Genomic DNA, 19,137 nt, shown 5'->3' on the forward strand with positions numbered 1-19,137 from the left:
CCCTACTTCGTTGCGTAATAGGCGACTCTACGCTGGAGCACTGGACCCAACCAGGTTAACAACACAAGTGAGAGCATAAATGGGACCGAGAAATGAAATTCCCGTACACCTCATAAACTCAAAAGAAGCCAAACAAGCATGGTTCACGGGATTTGCCTTGGTTTCGCATTGACCACGCGTTATTTACATCTGATAGGTTGCAGTGATACCCGCCCAAATTGTGAATTTTGTCAGATGCCAGAAACACTTGATCACATATTTTGCGTTTGTCCCGCGTACGCGCAAGAGCGGCAGCAACTGGTCTCTTCCATCGCAAACGTCGGTGAGAGGCCGCAATCAGACGAGTTTCTTTTCGGTCCTTGGCTTAATGCAAACAGCACAGCCTTGATAACAAGTGCCGATATAGCCTTTCTGTCAGCCATTGGGCTACACGCACGGCTTTAGACATGCCGCAACGTTGTGAACTCTGCATATCATCATCATCGTTCTTCAGCCCTTTTACTCCCCGTCTTTTGTTCCCAAGCGTAGAGCAGCAGGCCAGAGCAAGCTGTAGCTCAGGCCGACCTCTCTGCCTTTCTGTAACTGTTTCTCTCTCTTCTCGACTTTCGATTCGAAGAATTTGGCGTACCGCAACACGGCCGATCCAACGTGCAGCTGGGCCGGAAGTAAAAACAGGCACACACGCACACACGCACAATGACGGGATCAGTACTCAAGTGCACAACGGCGACAACCTGCTCCTCGTACCGCAGAATCCCTGACGTCAGTGCAACGCATGCAAAGAGCGGCCGGGAAAGAAAAGGAAATGGCGAACCCTGCGCACGTCAAAGCGCGACACGCGCGTCACGAAGTGCAGCACGCGCTGCTTGCCGTGGCTGCTGCAGGCCTTTCCGTGACGTCATAGAGAGCCCCTTAATTCGCTTCCAGAGCGGTCGGCGACGCCTGCTGTTGCTCGCAGCGACAGGTGAGGCGTATACGCGTAGCGCGCCTACGTCTCTCTCGCGTGCGCAGCGTCGTCGTCGTCTCTGCGTCGCGCGTTTTCTGCGTCTGCGGTCCGGGGCACCTGGCGCCGAGGCATCTGCTGCTCGTGCTACTGCTGCCGCCGCCGCTTGGCTCGGGGCTTGCGCGCCGCGTGCACAGTGCTGCGTTGCCGTGGTTTCTTTCTTTCTTTCTTTTTTTCCGTTGTGACCGACGACGCCGATACGTTGTGCAACCTTGGGGCGGAACAATTGTTCACCTCGCCATCGTCGTCCTCGTGCTGTAGCTGCGTCTCTCGTCACACGTCAACTCCGTCTCCTTCCTCGCGTGCGCCTCTCGCTGTTTGGCGCCTACCATATCTTCTGTCACTGGGCAGCTGTCGAGCGCTGACTCTTCGCCGCCGCTTCCGAACGTGGTTTGGATCTCCGCAGTGCGTCCGCGGTGGCGTCATAGAGAGCGGAAGGCTCGCGGGCCTGTTAATAGCCTGCCGGGGCGCACGCACCGACGCGGACAGAAGAGCGCGTATACGGCATGCTGAATGTACTTGAGATACACCGCGGTTGGCGCGGTATAAGAGGCTCTCGAAGACATCGAGAATAATCGTGAGATGATTGCCAGGCGTGGATGTAAGATGAACAGTGCAGAGCTATCGTATTTCACATTGGAGCAGATAAAAGCGGCGAAGGCAAGAATCTGTCTCTCTCTCTGTAGCTCGCCAACATTTGAGCTCAGATGAAGCACTTTCGAGCGCTTGGAGCTGTCGGCAACAAGATTTCTTTGTAGAAGAAATGTCAGTTGACATTTTTGAAGTGCTGTGAGGGCTGCTCAAAGCAGTTTTACTTATTCAGTCACAATGGTGAATGAACTTATCGCCGCTGGTTTTATAGAGTAACTGATTCACACAACGACATGGAAGAGTTTTAAATAACTACAACCTAGACGCCTTAAAGTGACAGTTCGTGTTCTTGAGCTGATGCTAGGGCAAATAACCGAGTAATACACGCCTGGCAAGAACTGTGGTTTCTTTACCTTTTTTCTTCTTTTTCCTTTTTTAGGTTGGTACAAGTTGTCCGATTAATTTGTTGGCGACAGCGATAACCGAACATCGAAAAATGCACTGTCGTCGCCTGCTCCATCACACAAAAGACCGCGTGCCGTGCTTCGCGCTCGTGATACTGGCCACGTGCTACCCTAGGCACCTTGGTCACATGTTGTGAGTCGCTTTATATAGTCACGTGTGATAACGCGAACGTTAGATATTTTCGCTCCTGCATCGCGAACAAGCCGTCATGACGCCGGATGACATCCCGTGTGTTATGACGGCGTTTGTAAGACGCCGGCGATGGCGCTCAGGCGACACCTCGTGGAGGCAAGGCTCCCCAATATATCAGGTTGCGCGCCTTCGTTTCAGCTCAGGATCATTGGCCCCGAAATGACTGCGAAGCCTTTGACTCTCGAACCCTCGAGTAATTTAAGCTAGCCCATTGTTTTCCCCGTCGTTGGCGGGCGGCACTTTAGAGGGGCCCGTGCTCATACTTCCATCCGCCCTAGGGCGTCACGCTTTGAGGAACAGCGGCCAGATGTGCAGAGTATGTGAGTGCGCACGCGTGTATGTGCTGCGCCTAAGTCTTGGCCACTGAACCGAGACAAGAAGGGCTTGATGTGTCTGCAGTCAATCCTTTGGTGCTCCGCAGGGGCAGGTGCTGACGGGTGTATGCATTCAACCGTCCTTTCTGCCGCCGTCCCGTATGATTTGGGTCCCTGCGCATAGTTGAAACGTTCGTGGATATGCGCTTGACACAGCTCGCTTCCTGGCTTCAGCCATGTAAGGGTCTTTAAGGAGGCGGCTCGGAGCAGGAAGGGCGGTCGCGATGAAGGGGGAGGATGGGCGCGGCATGGTGTGGCGACCGTACTTCTGATAGTAAAGAATGCTACAGACCTTCGTCGATGCATTGTGCTTACTGTTAAGCTCTGGTCTATTGAGATAACTTATACTAGACCTGGTTAAAGGCGTGAGGCACGATCACTGGCAGTGGCAAGTCGGGAATTGGTTACAGTGGAATCATTTGTCATCGGAATGCTGCGTCGGCGTTGCGCGGTGATCATCCTCTTGTCAAGATTCTCTGTGCCGAGTTGCTGTCAAGATTATCTTCAAGTCTGTCTTTAGATAGCATCAAGAAGAATCTATCTCCACATTCGTTGTGCAGAGGAGTGTGACAAGTGCCGGAGTTTAAACGTCGTGCGAGCGTGTACCTTGTACCGGTAGATGCATCCTGATTCTGATGGTCGTTAAAGCCACGTCTTGCCGCGCGCCCACTTCGTAGAAAGGATTAGTGGTGGGACACGAAAAGAAGAATCACGAATTGCTCGAGTGGCGTTTAATTTCCGGTTCGCCTTAAGCTCATCGCCGGCCGCGCCTGCATCTTAACGAGCGGGAGGTGGAAGGAGGGATGGGCGCAGGCCTGAGGTAACGTAGAGCTCCAGGACTCATTGCAGGGAGCTTCGAATCCGTCAAGCGCCGTTTAATGTCCAGCTCGTTAAGGTCTCGCATCGCTGCGTCCAATTTACACGGCCGAGTGAGCGAGCGATGTTAAGAGAAAGGCTCGTCCCGGCGCAGGGTCACCGCCACTAAGGTTGCCGAAAAAGAGTCGCCTCGTTGAGCGCAGCAGTTAGAAAGCCGGTCTGCTTCGTGACATGAGATGCCCTTCGACACGAGGCGGCGATTGTTGCCTGCCGCCGTGTCGCTGTGGGCGAACTTTTACGAGAGCTGCGGCGAATGTTCGACGCGGTTCAAGCGTTGCGCGTCGTGTGTCCCCGTGCAATACCTGCAATAACTTCCATCTCTCTCTCTCTCTCTCTCTCTCTCTCTCTCTCTCTCTCTCAAGCGCTCTGCGCGTCGCCACCTCGTCATCCCAACAGCTGCCGCTTCGCACAGCTGGGCAGCAGCCAAGGGAGTGCCGAAAGGGTGGACAGCTTCGACTCGATCGGACGGAGAGAGAGATTCGCAGAATTTCAAGTTCTCTTTTTTACTTTGCAAGCACGCCGGGCTGACTCTTATAAAGGGACGCTCTTTTCCTTCTGCGGGTGTTCGCAACGAAGGCACAGCCGCTCGAGTGCGTAGCTTGCGTTGCGTCACACTCCAGCCGTATAGCCTACGGGCTTCATCGTATCTATATGTGATTGAAAAGAAGTGTTTTGCAAACCGCCGCTTAGTCCGCTTAAGCCGAACGGCTTGCGTTACTGTGAAGTAGCTTTAAGTGAATGTTAGCAGGGCATGGGTGCCAAAAAAAAAAAATTCTATTGCTAGTCAGTGCTTTGAAACTCGGTGTACCAACTCCAGTCGCAGTGGACACAACCAGCATGTGGCTGGCTGAGGCGCGCTTGAAGTGGGGAGAATTCGCAGTGAAAAATCGCTCAGGTTTATCGCGTTGATTTAGGCAATATCTACTGAAATAATTCGACAAACTCAGTCACAAATTCATTCCGGTGTCTTCGGGCTCCGTGGCTTTATTCATTAACACACATTTGTGGAATAATTCTGTCGCAGTGTGCTGTCAGTACGCCGTCCGCTCTCTCTAGAGTGTGTTCCACATCGCCATGAAAAGCCTCGTAGATTCCACTTGACATGCAAGGTATTGTGAAACGGAGTGCGAACACTCCTGTCAAGGGCATCTGTAATTCCTGTGAGGGTATCTGATCAGGCTTATGTAATTCCTGTAAACACTCCTGTCATCTGTCATCTGTATTGTTGTACGGGACTCTGCAGATGATCACGCGCTGACTTATTCCTGCTCATTGGAATTGTAATATGTCCTCGCCGTGTCTCGCAAATTCGGGGCACGGCGAGAACTCATTAGATTCCGTTTAACATTGGCACAGACTGTGAGGAAGAGAGAGAGGGAAAGAAGGAGTGGTTATACTTTTGTACAGTTTGTGGCCACTCTACACGCGAGGAGGGAATGAAAAAGAGAGGACATGGGTTCAGCTCAATCACGTGCACTGAATGAGCTACAGCGTCTTTACATTCGGGTATTCAAGTCTGATGCCTTCGGCCATGGTAGAAGAGCTCATGTGGCTTTGCGAGCGTTGCAACCAGGCTCCTAGGACCTTAGTTGAAAAGCGGATCGTGCAATCTGCTCAAGGCACACAGGATATATCTAGCGTTGTTATTCAATCAGAGAACAGTGGTAGAGGAGGTGATCGATATTTTCTCCTCACATCTGCGCTGAGCGCACATAGGTATTCCTGACATGGCTCATTCCGTAAGCAGCTGCCGCAATCGTGCATTGTGGCGCGCCACGTCTCGTGTGCATGTTCGTGAGGGTGTAGCCTCTTGTGTACGTGGGGGGCTTTTATCCTTTGGCTCATTCGTCGCTTTCGCGAGTCCTGGATAACCGGAGTCTCCTCTCTCTATCGCTTTTCCTCATTTTCGGACTCCCTGGCGATAAGACCGCGCACGCACACACACGCACGCACCGCTATCCACGGACCTCCGAGACCCCAAGCTCGCGGGTCTTGCTCGTTTATTGACCAGAGAAAGAGCGGGCACGTGTGCCCCTCGTGCCCCGACACACGTGGTGCACGGATTTCTCATCGCTGAGGCCACGACCTTTCACCTCCGCCGAGCCTACCTAATGACTATTAATTAATTAATTGATCGATTAATTTATTTATTTATTTATTTATTTATTTATTACCGTTTTACTGTGTGTGGCGTTCTCATCGTGACTGTCCCAAGTTGTCGCGTTAGGGCGAATGGTTCGCAGACTTCGTGGCACCAGAACACATGCCGCACATGTCGCAGCACGTGACATCCTTCATATGAACTCAATACGAGGACTTACTGAGGCTCTGTGTAGACTCGATGTTTTCTATATATTTATTCAGTGAACGTAATTTAGATAATCTCTATAGAAGCTCAATGTATGTCCTTCGTGTCTAGGATTGAACACTTGGGATGCGGTTTTAAGCCTCCACTAGCCACCCATGCCGGGATCAAGCTTCTAACAATTGGTGTATAGCGACGGTTAACAACTTCTAAACATTTTTCTTTCGTGTTTCTGTAAACACGCGAATCTTGAATTCTGTAGAAGTGAAAGAATGGGAACGTGTTGATCTACCTTAGACAGTCCTTGCCTCGTCGTCGGCTCGGCGTAACGGCCCGAGGCAGCGGCAAGGTTGCACTTAAACTGCCGGCGTGTGACGGCGATTGTTCGCTGGCCAATTAAGGAGGCGCCCCGCGAAACTGTCGTCGACGAGAGCAATTAGTGCTCCCGTGCGGAGTCTTCGCATCGCGCCCGGTGTTGGAGCAGGTGGAACTCTCATTCATGTTCTGCCGCTGTTGCTCCATTCTACGCCCAGCGGATGTTTTGTTACAGCTCAATTAAGCACGTGTCGAGGCGACTATGTGTTATTATTGGAAGAACCTGCGTCGCGTATTGTGTTTTAGTGGATTTAAATTCTGTTCACAGGGGATATATATTTTTTCTTTTCTTTTCGTGATTTGTCATTGTTATTAACGGTTGTCGTTAATGGTTGCACTGGCGTTTGCCCATGGTATAGCGTGTTGCTGCCTCGGCGCTTCTAATGGTCGCCCTGTCCTGTGGGTAGCAAGCTCGCTGATCCTTAGTTCACGTCCAATATATGTTTTTTTTTTCTGCTCTTCATGGGCTCATAGTGCCACTTTGCTGCTATTTTACCATCTCTTCTCTAACGGCGTAAACTCGATAGAACAGTGTAGCTGTAATGATGCTATAGAAGCGACCACGAGCAACGCCAGTCATTGCACGTGGCAGGCTTCGTCCGGAAAGCGCCAGTGATCAAATAACAAACCCTGGGTTCCTGGTACCGATTTAACGCGAATTCCCGAGCGCGCTGAATAATACAGCTAACGAGAACGTCGGTTAACTTTTAATGTAGAGAACGCAGAGTCTCGCAGCTAGCTTTGAGTGTATTGACGATTCACACGGAAGCATTTATTTAAGGTTTCTTCTTGATTGCTTTCTACACCTTGTCCTCGCAGTGGTCGCAAAGCTGAAAAAAATGTCTCCTCTCCTTTGTTTTCTTTCCTTCTCGCTAGGTTGCGGCCACGGTACGTGACGTCACTCAAGGATGTCCGGGTGAAGAAGCGTACGACACAGCACCGGCCACCTCGGGCAAGACTTAACTAAGCTTTACACCCGTGAGTTGCAGTTCTTGTTCTAGAGAACCGACTTTATTATAGTAAAGGAAGCGAAATGTGACATGGGTAAACTTAACTCACCAGCGCAGTTTAACAACACTCTTGAAGCCGTGCAGTAGCAGTGCATGAATGCAGTTTGGGTTGGGTAACAGATCAAACGGCTGTACAACGAGTCCGTACAATAGCAAACGCGCAGCGGTTTTATCGCTCGACAGCACCAAATCCTCTCGCACTTGAGCAGGCATGCCGCTGTCCTGCAACCTCAGTCCAATCCGTGTTGTGATAATGCAGTGCTACAGGAGCAGTTGAGTATGTCCTGTTACAATGTATACAGCCAATTTAGCGACGAAAGAACATTCTACGAGAGTCAAATGGACGAAATATGCAGTTCAAAATGAAAAGCGCACCCGTGCCTTGTGCTTCTAGGCAACGTCAGACTTTGAACTTTATTTGGTTATCTTCAAGACGTTCGCTTGCTCGACAAGCTCTTAAGAAATGCTTTGTGCACATTAGGATAACCGAACTAGTCTACATTTTTCCTACCCCCTTTCTCTCTCTCGCTCTCCCTCCCCTAGGGAATTTCAATATGTCATCCCATTCCCAACCCGTGGAGAGTATAGCATGTAGGTGACTATACACACGCCCACTGAATTATCCGTGTTTCATTGAAAAGCATTCTTTTCTCTTCATAATTCCTCAATAACACTTCCTGTGAATGTGGCGCCCTGTCTGTTGGTTCTTTTCTTTCCGATGACGTCACGTGCGTGCAACGCTTCGTCGTCCCTCCAATATTGGAATATCGCGTGATCGCGCGCGCTGCTTCGCTATTTCTTCGTCTCTCGCACGGCCCTCGAAAGACTTCTGAAGCTCACGGTTACGAAACTATCTGTAACCGCACGAATATAAAATAAACGGGGGACTATCTTTCGGAGTACCGTGTCCATCGCATATCAGTAGCAGCTAGAATGCATAACCAGCCTTAAATCACCCACTAATTGCGCAAGCCTTTAAATATATGCGGCGAAGGAAGGCGTTTTGCCAAGTGCACACCGGAACGTCGTCTCCGCATGCGGCACTGCACGGAAGGCCATGAGCACTTTTACGCGTGCTTTTTCTGTCGTCGTCTTCCCGTCGAAATTCGAGGTAACAGCGCTTTCGCCGTTAGGTATTCCAAGAACCGCTACCCGTTTGCGGCCACTCGAACGACACCAGCACTGAAACCGGCGATCGCTCTCTCTCTCTCTCTCTCTCCTCTTCGCCGCAAGTGAGCTTTCGCGTTCTGTCGGTCTTGGCAAACTATTAGTGCCTGCGCGTCTGTCTGTGTACGGCCGACAGACGTGCCGTGAAAGTGAAACCTTGTGTCTTGCGTGGGCCTCGATTAACGGTGCAGCCCTGCCGGCGCGTGACTAACGCGTCTGGCGCGCCGCCAGGGGCGCCGTTAACTAACACTACGTCGTTCCCTTTGCCCGCTGTACGTTCGCGTTGCGCATAAATATGCGTATGCGCCGCGAGCGGTGGCGCGTGTACTCCTCCCTCGCCTGCCGTTTTGCCCCGGGGTAGCCGGACGCAGCGAGGTCATCTGTACGTAAGTGGGCAGCCGCTCACGAAAGCTCCATCCAAACGAGCCGTTGCGCAACTTGATAAACGCGTAATATGATAGCCTCACTCCTCAAAAAAAGAAATTTGAACTAGGCAATCGAAGAGCAAGGTTATTTATTTGGAGCGTTACTTGGAATACACGTATATACAGGTATTAAAGAAAGTAGTACAGAATCATCCTGCCTCGAGCAAAAGTGGCTTTCACTCTCAGCGGCCCCGAGTCAATTATGCGCTAAGCAGCTCAACTGCAATGTACCGCCTGCACATCATCTAGAGAAACTGTACTCATACAACCGAACGAATGTTTACCTAAGCAATTCTGAAGTTTCAAGCTTAAAAATATTACATACATGACATGAAGAATCTCGGCAATGTCTCAGTTTAGCAAAGATAACAAAAGAAAGTCCGCTTGGCCGTTCTGCCTTTTCCATCTCTTCCTCTCGCACCTTTTTTTTTGCGTTGTCTTCGGTTTCATATCGTCTTGCTTGAGCTCTTATTAGCTGTGTCTTCGCTGAGGCCCTTTCGACACTTTTCTCTGCAGAAGCTGTCGTAGGCACTTGTAGGCGCTTATCTTTAAGGAGCCCGTGGTTAGCAAAACTGTGCCATCTCTAACGTCATGCATGATGAATAGAGCCGCGGAGTTGCGACGATTTCAGCTGGGCGTTGCCGCGTGTCTCTCGCTATATTGCGTCGTTCTGTGGCTTACGAAAGGTATTTTATCGGCAAGCGCGTCCCTGCCCGCTATTTCGAAAGCTGACAACTATATACTTTCACTTCGACTGTTAATGCACCCGTAGAGAAAGCCACGAGAAAAATTGAAGGAATAATGGCGTCCGAGCGGGCACGCAGTCTGTAGTATACGTCGCATAGCGCGCAATCGGACGGAGAGTATCGTCAGCTGTCCATATGGCAAGATCTTATCTCAATCAGCCAGACCGTTCCCCGAAGCCAGCAGCTGTCCGAAGCGGGGACTCCCCGTGTGCTAGGGCGCGCGCGCGTCGGGTGCGACCGCTGCTGCGTCCAAGCGACGATAACGCGTCGAGGATATCAGCTGCACGCGGAGGATAAGGCGCGCTCACGCAAGGCTTGCCTGCGCGCTTTCGTCACGGCGCGCCTGTACGTCGGGGCGAGTGCACGCGTAGTACGAGAGGGGGGGCGCCCCCGTAAAGACGCGCAGGCCGTCGCCGCCTCGGCGTGCTCGGAAGGAGCCGTGAAGTGGGCCCGCACTTGCGCCGTGGAGCGAAAAGGTGCCGCCCGCCCCTGTTGCAGTCGTGGGAATGCCGTGAGTCACAGCCAGCGCTCGTGGCAACGCCTCGCGCGGTGCTTTTGTGCCGAACTGTGTGTTAATTACCGGCGTTCCACGAGCATTTTCAATCGGTGTCGATGCTCATCGATACCGAAATATTCCATCGCGATTGGCTCATTTGCCCAAGCAGGCGGAAGGGAGTCAATCGCGATGCAAAATTTCGATCCCAATCGGGCACAATCGCGATGTAAAGCATCCGTGTTACACCGGTATTGCAAACTTCATCCTGTTGCACGATGCTCTTCGACCATAGACGGGGATAAAAAGGGGGGTTTAGCAAAATTGCGCTCTTAGAAAATAACAATAAAGAACGCTGTGGGTCCGTTAAAAGTTATTGACTAAGCAAGTTTGTTAACTACTTTGGGCGCTACTGATATCTAACTGATCGTTTGTACCATGAGACGCCCATAATTAGCAAATGAAGTTGCCAGTATACACGCACACTTTGGGCTGGAATTTGATCTGGGATAATTCCTCCAGCGGTGTCTTAATTGTATAGCCTACGACGACGAAGTACCAATTTCTACGCTCTGGGTGACTACAAATCATATAAATTGCGTTGTTTCGGCAAAAAAAAAAAAAAAAAAAAATTCGAACCACCCATACCCAGTACCTCCATGTGGCGCAAGAAATTTACTGAACTAATTGAATTTCTCAAGCTAAATAGGTAGATAAATCGTAAAGCACGACTTACACAATCTACAGACATGATAGCATCGTAATGTAATTTGATTATACGAGAAAACATAATTAGGTCACTTTAAAACTCCAAAGAAACCCCTTTCCTAGCGTTTCTACGATGTATAGACCGACCACGGTGTCCGCCATTTGTGCGCGCCGGCGCGTATCTTGAAGGCCACGGAGCGGCGCGCCCGGTTCTTTGCGGCTCCTTGCGTCCGTACCTCCAGATGGCGCTCTCCTCCGACGCATCGCGGCCCACGCAAGAGGCCGCGTTTCTACCGCCAATCCCGCCTTCGTGCATAGTGTTTGCAGCCAGCGTTTCCCGGTAAACATTACGGTTACATACGCTCCATTTGCCGGGAAGCGTGAGAAGTAGTCAGGAACTTTGAATGCTATCACGTTCCGCTCTTAAATGGCCCCTCACGAAGCCCCATAGCAAATTTTGGTTATACGCTGGAAGTTGTTACGTGTTCTCTAGGGAGCATTCGGCCGCAAAAAAAAAAAAAATTCAAATCGGCTCATTAATAGCCAAGACAGAAATAGTTCAGTGTCGCGAACGCATTATTTCAGGAGGCGAGCTTCACCGCAAACACATACGCTCTCTCCACTTGCCCCGTCTAGCCTCCGCAAGCGAAAATCGCGTGACGCATACGTCCCTGGCCTGGCCTTCTTTATTTATTTTTTTTTCTCGCTTTTTTGTTTTGTTCTTTTTGTTTTTTGCGGCGCGGCGCACTTCCGCTGATGGCGTCGTGTGCGAGCTGTTGCGATTGTCTCGTTTCGCGCAGACACAATTTTGCGCGCTGTTCACGAGGGCACCTGACTCGCGGAAAAAGTCTGTGCTACACGAATAAAAATTAAATTATGGGGTTTTACGTGCTAAAACCGCTTTCTGATTATCTCCGGAAATTTTGACCACCCGGGTTTCTTTAACGTGCACCTAAATCTAAATACACGGGTGTTTTCGCATTTCGCCCCCATCGAAATGCGGCCGCAGCGGCCGGGATACGATCCCGCGACCTCGTGCTTAGCAGCCCAACACCATAGCCACTAAGCCGCCACGGCAGGCTGTGCGACACGAATACTTAGGCAGACACAAGTTGGTCACAGAGCATGATCTCGCGCTGGAACACGGTAGAAAATGACATTGTTTCGGTGTCTGCGCGCGCGACTACACGACGTGGGAACAAGTAGACGAACCATCTTAGCATCAAATTCATTAATTTTTTCTAGAGCTCGATAAACGTTCTTCCTCCTCCTCCTCCTCCTCCCTTGCTGCGGTGCGAAGCTAAAACAAAAACATGCAGATATTCGGTTTGTGTGTTTTGTCTAAGCTTTAATTCGTATGTTCTAGCAACATATATTATACAAATAACAGATGATGTCCTTAATAATTTTCGAAGTCATGTGTCACGCGACGTCGCAGCGCGAACACTTGCACGTCATCCTGTGGCTTGGAGCGCGGCGGCCGCGAGGAGAAATGAAAACGGCGTTTGGTTTGAAATTTCAGATCCTTGCGCGGCTCGTAACGATGTAATACTTTGCACACACGATCGTTATCGCGCATTGTATGCTCTGCGTTTGTCAGGCCAAAATGGCCAGACCTGCTGAGGGGCGCTTTTAAAGGCGAAGCTTAAGCGTCCTCCAAATTTTTTCGCTTACTAAAACGTGCATAACTACAAAAGAGATTTCACGAGCGTGCGTAAATTACCAATCATTTATGCAAACCATACAGCCGCTCTCCGTTCCATTGGAAGCCATGCCAAAGTACAGCTGTTATTATTACCCGAAGTGCCGTTCACGTAGACGTCAAGTTAAACAGGTTGCGCATTCTGTAGCCCTCGCTCCCTCTTACGTAGTGCGAAGCGAAGTCCAGCTGCGCGCTATTATTTCGCGTGAGAATATGGTGCATTGTGTGACGTATGCAGTAGTAGGGATGACGCACTGTAATGACGTCGACGATAATCCCGTAGTAGATCCGGCGCACTTGTGCGCAGTGGCAACGCAAAATATTTTTGCTGGCTTTTGTCCATTGTTCCCTCTCGCGTTTTCTCATTTCCTAATTTTCTGAGTATTGTGCCGCTCGAAGCGTTTCGCTTGTCCATTGACTCTAGTGCTTTAGCAACGGTTATTAGCTTGCCAAGCTAGTAACAGTGATTGTGTTGCACTTTTCGTTGACGTAAGAATTTACAGTGGCATATATAACTTTTAGAAATGGGGTCTGGTAGTTTCCAGGACAAAGGTAATCACGTTCTATCTCTTTTATTAGATAAACGTCTCTGCCAATATTGCTGCCTAAGTTGGCAGGAACACAGCTAATGATACTTTAATTTCTTGTTCGGGGAACTTGCCGCAATGCATATTTATTTTTAAAGAAGTTGACAAAATGGAACATCAGATATACGCGTGCAGCCTTGTTTGACGCAGATGCTGCGACAATGAGTTTGTACTTTTGTTGTCCATTATCCAATAGGTATAGTCCTCTGGAACATTAGGCGTGTGTATGGGATCCCCGAGCATATTGTGCCTAATTTGCATGCTTATGCCTACCAGGGCACAGCAAGGAAATTAGGTGATAAATGTCAAAAATGTGATAAATGTCAGCCCTATATATATATATATATACGCAGAAACCGTGCACCTTAGGACATGTTCCAGGGTTGCCAGTTTCCTAAGGTTGAAAAACTACCTACTATTCCTAAGGGTAACAACAGCGAAGTTAACGGGCCGGTCAGCAAATGAGCGAGGCATTTCTAGCGAGACAAGGCAAAGAAACTAAGTTCTAAAGAAGAAAATAAATTTTAAAGAATGTGCAACTATCCTCCGCTCACATTTTGTACGTGCTCGCTAACATTACTACGTTAGTATGACGCCATCGCCTTTCTGTGTCACGTCTGCAGCTACTCGTGCAGAGAAAATGTTCATACAATATATGATAGAGCGCTATTGTGCCTATCATACGGGACATAATAAATACAACAATAAGTCGTCAATCAGCATAAACTGCAGCCCTACGTAGCGAAACGTCGTGCGACGAAGCGACCTCAAGGTATTTAATACCGCTTTTCAAATTGCGCGTTTCAAGGATTATACTTATTGATCCGATTGGCTGGCGGCAGCTTCACCAGATGTCGACAATGCTGTGGCTCCATCTTCCGTCTCGGCGTGACGGTAACATACGGGAATGGGAGTGTGTGCACGTCATGTTGACAATTTTAGGCAGTGACTGGGTGTTGTTGGAGCAGCGGAAGGGCAGCAGAAGATCAGCCGAAATCCGCCATTCTTCTTAACTCTATGGACTATGGCCGAAATTTTGTCCTAGCAGCAAATCTTAAAATCACAAAATATCATGCGCATTCCGCACTCTGCCGCATTACTTGCCAAACTGTGACAGGCGCATATTCGCTTATGCACGGCGGTCTTTTGTTGAACACGGCCACCTCGCAGATTTTGCCCATGTGCCCGAAACGATTTCCCGTTGACGTCATTCATGTCATATGTCAGGCATTTGCTTGAGAAGTAAACAACTTAACATTTTAGTTAAATATCTGTATTATCAGCTATGACTCTGTGGTAGCTGACGAAAAGGTGTAGCGTTGTCTTATCAGAGCAAGGCAACCTTAATTGAAAATTATGGATGTTGACAAACTGCACTTACTCTATGCGTTTGTCCCCGATCAACAGTTGCCCTACTCGTATATCTATAGCGCTTCGTGGTATACAAGTAGATGGCGCCACGTTTTACTCGGCGTTGCAGTAGACCGAATTCTGCATTGAAGCCCAGAGCATATATAACAACCCCTTGCAGACCTATATAAAACTTCAGCCTCGGTAGAATGCAGTACAGTTAGTTACTGCGCGCGCGTGATATCGCAGCTGGCGGTACGCGTGTGTGTGTAGCGCACTTGATTTCCGCTCGACTGGCACTAGGGTCATTCACTGCAGCGTTTGGCCCCACGCAGGCATGCATGCACGTACGCGCACACGCACGAACGCACGCACATCTGGAGTGTGCTTGCGCTGCGCGAATGAATAGACGGAAGCCAGACACCCCCGGCCAGACTCATGAATGAAGCCGCGCACCCTGCCACTACGTCGGCGCGGGAGGTGAAAAAAAAAAGAAAAGAAGGAAAGGGGCAAAAAAAAAAAATATACTCACTTTGCAGCTGAGCTTTCTGGTTGGTCTGGAAATTGCTCGCTGCGGGATGCGTGCGTGCAGTGGTAGTCGACGAATCGAGTGTGATTACGGAGAGCAGCTTCGTAGGGTGACGTCTGCAGGGAGACAGCACGCGAGCAGTACAGTTGCAGTCATACGAACAGGCACACAACCGTCCTGATTAGCTTTGCGATAGTTTGTCTCGCGAAAATGCCGGAACTCGGCACCGGTAGACATTGTGAGCCAGGACGCCCGTTCTAAGTAATGAGGGAAAGGCCGGCACCTCATCGTATATATGGTTAAAATAGACAAGCGACCCCTTTTTTCTTCTCGTTCTTTGTTTTTTTTTTTCGTCCCGCAAAGTAGATGCAAGCACGAGATCATGCTTGATGCAGTTGCAGTTAGCCTAGAGCCAGTGGCGGCTTTCGGGATGCAAGGTGCACTACGTCTCTTGTCTGTGCACGAGTTAACAGTCACGCAGAAGTATGAGAAGCGGGTGCGAGACTTTCCAGTCTTTCAGTCTTGCCAGTCTTTCCCGCAACATATCACGTTCCGCGCAAGCAAAGTTCTCATTGCGTTGTCAAAGCTCATTTTGCACTGTTGGGGACAATCTAGTGTAAGATAAGGACGGAAGCGTGCTGCAGTTGCGTGCCCCCCCCCCGCCCTTCCACCCCCCCCCCCCCCAACACACACAAATGGATCTTTGAAATAAACTAGCTTTCCGCAGTGCACACAGAGTACATTTCGAACGCATGGACCGGAAGGCATAACAATATTTTCCGGCAAAGAAATGCGACACTGCGTCGCCACCAACCACAGCGTTCTCACGCTAAAACTGTTCGTAAAAGAAGGTTCTAGCCTATCAATGGTATTGGTCATATTATTAGCGAAGGCGGCCGGCCAATGTCAAACTATACTTACGAACGAAAATCTTTGTAGATTCAGCCCTATAGATGTATATCACCAACTTCGCTCCCTGCATTTTATGTAGAGCTGCAGAGAGAGCGTGTGTTTAGGCTTCAGACATTACTGCGTCATCAAAATGCGTACCTACATCGAGCAGCGCTGTGAGCAAGGACCAGGTAGGTTCAGGCCCATACTGCACGGCTTCTGTATAAACGGTCCGAAAGAAGCGGAATATTTCATTCCGAGAATTGGTTTTAAAAATTCGCTCCTTTGAATTCACTATACACTTTCAAGATTATACTTTGAACCAGAACTTGGGAGGTGGCCGTATTTGTTTGAAAGCGCTACAAGAACGGTCAAAAAGCGTTCGTATGGTCATTGATTACTGGGTTGTCTTGCGAAAATCCATGACGACAATAAGTTTCGGACTGCATATCTCGTTCGAGATATGAATAAACGTTCCAGTCGACATAGCGTGGAAGTTTGAGCGCTTCAATGACCTCGTTAACGCACCAGGACGAATCGTATTGCCGCTGTCTGGATTGAAATTGCTCCAATGCCAGTGAGCGGAAGTAACCTCGCCAAGTCCAAATCTCGGTTCTTTAAACATGCACTGGACGAGATGGCCTGCTTCCCTCGCTGATCACAATGTAGGGCCAATAGGGGAGGCTTATGGGGTTCGGTTACCGTATCAGTGATCAGTGAAGAAGCTTGTTTTGCTTTCTGACTTCACGTCCGTTGACGTAAGGTATTTGCTGAGCTAGATTCTTGCTAAGGAAAGTCCGCTGTAAAGCACGTGTTCCTGCCTTCCTTGGGCTGTGCTCTGCCCCGTTACACGTCATCACTCTCTCGCCGCTAAACAGCCGGTGGCATGCGACAACTCGCGAGCGCTTGTCTCACTTTTACCGCAGCTTTTCTTGCCGTGACTCTTGGCATCGCACTCTTGACAAGGCGGAGAAGGACGGGGAGGGATGGAGGGGGCGTTGTGACTTACAGGTGTATTCTCGTCTTCGAACAGTGTGGGCTGCGTCATGTTCCTGTAGTTTCTTACATTCAATATCTTCGAGCACGCCCTTCATTACATGTTGAATTAGGCGGAAATGCTTTCTTTTAACGTCGGAGTGCCTCGATTATGCTGTTGTCAAATTTGACCTCATAATTAACGTTTTGAAGTTATAGCGAACTGACCAGCAACTGTCCTAGGACTTGCACACCGGAACTCAAGCAACAACACAGGCCCAAAGTAAAGAGTCGGTTACTTGACATAAACACACTTTGCACAGGCAACCGCCTCAAGGAAGGTTAAAGCGATCCATGTACGAATGTAACGTCCGAGCGAAGCAAATGTGCACGCGAAGAAAAACGTCTGCGCTAAGTTGCATATTGTGATCTCCTTGCAAAACTGACTCCGTAATCGATCCACAGACACCTGCTACAATTGGTTCCTGCAATTATCCTTCTATATTAGTCATACATATTATAGAGGTGGGAATCAAGCTATGGAATGTAACATACAGTAATCGGACATACGCTGCCTAGTAGGAATTTACATGAAGTATACTTATAGGGATGGCTATCGACGTTCTAGGACTGAATCTCCGCGCATTTTGGCCAGTTGATGAAGCACTTCGGGCCCCATGTTGCAGTCTGTCAGTAATCCGTACGCGACCCTAAGGCATGCGCTGACGGGGTGAAACGACTGAAGGGCATCCGGCGCGTGGCGCCCTCTTGGGAGACGGTCACGTATCGATTGCGGGTACCTCTTGTTGACCTTTTCAGTGGGGATGTTGCGAGGCCCGCGTGCGGCGAGAGAGGAAAGCAGAGAGAGAAACGGACGGGCCCTTTTCTGCTAGTGATCTTTTTCCTCCCTTCAGTCCGCGCTCCCCATTCCCGCCGCCTTCCTTTTATTCTCCCTTTCGCGCTGCGTCCCGCACGCGCGCGAGGCAGTGCTGGCGGAAAATGTCGTGGGTGCCGCTGTGGAGGCAAGATGGCGATCGGCAGTAGCGGTATAGCAGCGGGAAGCACATGCGCGCTCATTGGGTGCGTGTGATCACGCTTGAGAGCGCTCACTCTGCAGCAGCCGCGCGGAACGAATCTCCGACGTACTTTTTGCTTGCTGCGTAACATCGCCGCGTTTACTTTGTGTCCAACATACCTTCCTTGCAATCGCAGCTCAGAAGTTGTAATGGTGGCGCGGTTCATCTTATAGATCGCATGAAATGCCAAGCAGCCTTGATGTGCCAGTACATACAATGTAGCCAACCTTGTGACATGAAATGAGACGCGGCGACGCTGTGCCAAATATATTCGCAAATGCGCCCCATGTGGTTAGTTGCTGCTGAACCGCAAGCTTAAAGGTGTAAACGTTATCGCGTCACCGTAACGTCGAAGCGTAGCAGGGCTTGCAAATCCACCATCGACTAGTAGCAGAGGGGTTGTAAACCAAAGGCTGCCGTAGACCTCGCAGGGATATACACGCGGCGCTGCACGCTGTCTTGCGCTTCACGTGTATAGCCGATTATCTGCGCCGGCAATCGAACCTGCAGCTTCGTCGCCTAGGGACGTGAAATGATGCCCCGAGTCTTCGTTTATCTCGGAGTAGGGTCGTGCATATCTCTGCCACCGGTCATAAAGCAGCACGGTGGAAGAAGCAGGCAGTGTGACAGCTGAGTGGTGCACATTTCTCACGACCCAGCGCCTGTGAGCCCGTTCCACCGCCATGCTCTCGCGATGGGGATCGTAGTAAACGCTACCATGGCTAAATTTGGTAGTAAGCACAAGTTTATTAGAGAGCAGGATCGCGTTTTAAACTGTTTCGTACTTTAAAACAAGGTTGTCGTACGTACTCGTTGGATGACGAAGTGTTTGCTCCATTTGTTTCACATACTACAAGCACCCGGCAACGTCTACATTTACTGCACAATCCGCGAGTTCGTATTATGCAAATTATGAAAGATATTCCGAACTTAACGTTACAGCGTAAACACCTAAGACGATCCACAAAAAGAAAGACAGGACACACACTGGCGCTGACTAACAACTTTTTTTGCTTTCGTCGTCGATGCATATATATACCTAGGCCACACAACTGCGCAGGCGCAGAGAATACATTACTGACATCTGATTGTCTTAGGTGTTTGCGCTGTAACGTTAAGTTCAGAATTATGTACCAACTAGGGCCAAATGAAGTGTTATGAAAGAAAGTTCTCGTTGGCTGCTGTACTGACTGTAGTGTTAAGGAGCAACAAACGTGGTGCCGAACAGTACGCGGTCTTTAGGTATGTACATCGTCCCATGTTCTTCTTTAAAGCAGTCTCCCTAAAGAGAGAGAGT

General features: G+C 49.7%; 1 long non-coding RNA gene across 1 annotated transcript in view; it reads left to right on the top strand.

Annotated features, from left to right (window-relative positions):
• Positions 1 to 19,137, top strand: part of LOC129385115 (uncharacterized) — a 54,885-nt gene that overhangs the window by 9,564 nt on the left and 26,184 nt on the right. The window contains exon 2 of the long non-coding RNA XR_011894819.1: positions 7,058 to 7,159. This is a non-coding gene — a long non-coding RNA (uncharacterized lncRNA). The remainder of the gene's footprint in view (positions 1 to 7,057; positions 7,160 to 19,137) is intronic.

This window comes from Dermacentor andersoni, chromosome 5 (genome assembly GCF_023375885.2).
Source record: "Dermacentor andersoni chromosome 5, qqDerAnde1_hic_scaffold, whole genome shotgun sequence".
NCBI lineage: Eukaryota > Metazoa > Arthropoda > Arachnida > Ixodida > Ixodidae > Dermacentor > Dermacentor andersoni.